Source organism: Juglans regia, unplaced genomic scaffold (genome assembly GCF_001411555.2).
Source record: "Juglans regia cultivar Chandler unplaced genomic scaffold, Walnut 2.0 Scaffold_16157, whole genome shotgun sequence".
Taxonomy (NCBI): domain Eukaryota; kingdom Viridiplantae; phylum Streptophyta; class Magnoliopsida; order Fagales; family Juglandaceae; genus Juglans; species Juglans regia.
The window spans coordinates 1-207 of NW_023346785.1; the positions used below are offsets into that span (position 1 = coordinate 1).

General features: G+C 54.1%; 1 non-coding gene across 1 annotated transcript; it reads right to left on the minus strand.

Moving 5' to 3' along the window:
* On the minus strand, positions 1–155 carry LOC118345174. The gene has a single exon (XR_004798795.1). It is a non-coding gene; the product is annotated as a 5.8S ribosomal RNA (ribosomal RNA).
* Positions 156–207: the final 52 nt, after the last annotated feature.

The window sequence follows — 207 nt, forward strand, 5'->3', positions numbered from 1 at the left end:
GACACCCAGGCAGACGTGCCCTCGGCCGAATGGCTTCGGGCGCAACTTGCGTTCAAAGACTCGATGATTCGCGGGATTCTGCAATTCACACCAAGTATCGCATATCGCTACGTTCTTCATCGATGCGAGAGCCGAGATATCCGTTGCCGAGAGTCGTTATGTATCATGGTAAAGATGTCACCAACAACGCGCACACCGTTTCCGGGG